The following is a 1,590-nucleotide window of genomic DNA, read 5'->3' on the forward strand; positions in this document are numbered from 1 at the left end:
ATCCAGTAATGGGAAAGCTGAGTCTAATTGCAGCCTTAAGCTCCCCCTGTGTGCTTCACATGTGCCGCCAATGCTCGGAGACCCCATTGATCGATTTGCATCCATGCCTTCATTCCATCTGTTCCTCCTGGATTGGAACTGTTCTCACACGGTATGACATGACAAACATAATACAAATTTTATATAGACTTGATATAGACTTCCAAGTCATGCAAGATTGGCCTACTAATATTTTTTCTACTGTACATAAATCAACTCTCTTTCATAAGCCTAAAAAGTAACTCAAATTATAGTATCATGTCTTTCTAAACTTGGCAAGTATCAAAAAAATAAAAATAAACACCTTCTGGGCTAATTGTTAAACACTGTACTATACAGTTACAGTAGATTCATGGCAAAAAATAATATTTATAATAATGATGAAATTACAAAATGACTAGAGTAATGTACACTTCATTAACGACAGTAAAGGTTAAAATCAATGTCATTATGTATATTGCAGGCAAGCTCTTACGTAAAGGAAATCACAAGATGCAGTAAGGATGAAAGATGAATAAATAAGGATGTTGCAATGTAATGAATCAATTCAAGTATATTGATTCAAGACCTCCGCAGAGACTTGCAGGAATTTTAAACCAACCTTTGTGGAATATTGTGCCTGTTCCTTTCATATCTTGTGGAAGAATACAAGTTTGAATATTATAGAATTATACTGTATACAGGTCTTCCTAGTTAAAGACCTTTCCAATTAATGACCACCTTTCTGTGATCCCAAATTAGCGAATGTCTTTTATTTTTATCATTCTATTTAGAGACCAAAGCTGCTAACCATGAAAATCCTGGTCCCAAAAGTTGTCTTTATTTAGAGGGAGACTTGTATTTATAACAGTATGAATTTTTATGACAATTAAAAAACATTCAGTTGTGCACAATAAAGTACTAATTAGTTCATTATTTCTACATGCCAATTTTGATACATGAATTTCAATGGCCTTTGGAGCACCTAAAAATATCCATATGTAGAAAGGATGTGGATGTTCAGTAAAGTACTTGACTTATGTTACAGAGAAAAGTACTGATTTTATTCTAATCTGAACCAACAGGGAAATCAAATCATTTCTCAAGCTAGCTTTTTTCCAAACTGTCATCACATTGTTGAAGCAACAGAATATCCTTGTTGAAAAGGTTAACATCCCAACATGAGCATCCAACATGAGCATTTTTTGTGAGGGGTGTGCAATACCCTCCCCCCACCCCACCCTCCTCTAGACACATCCACTAAATATGCCACTGACTGTTGTAGTCTGTGTCATGGTCAGATTGAGGGAGCAGAATTTTTCATTCAATTATTTACACAAAGAACTTGCAAATTTTGATGATTTAAGAAGAAAACTCTCTAGAGCCATGTAATCCAGACCTCAAGCTTTCTCAATTTTCTCTTCCTTTCCCTGAGCACATTAAAGGCAGTATAAGTATCTTGTTCCAAATAAAATTAGATTACATAAGATCGGTATAGCATAATTCCAATAATTTAGCACATGTTCCTTAATAAATGGCTATGAGTCGTTTTCTAAATGTATGTATCTTGCA

Source organism: Anneissia japonica, unplaced genomic scaffold (assembly GCF_011630105.1).
Source record: "Anneissia japonica isolate Jap-2015-1 unplaced genomic scaffold, ASM1163010v1 scaffold685_len2926416_cov193, whole genome shotgun sequence".
NCBI lineage: Eukaryota > Metazoa > Echinodermata > Crinoidea > Comatulida > Comatulidae > Anneissia > Anneissia japonica.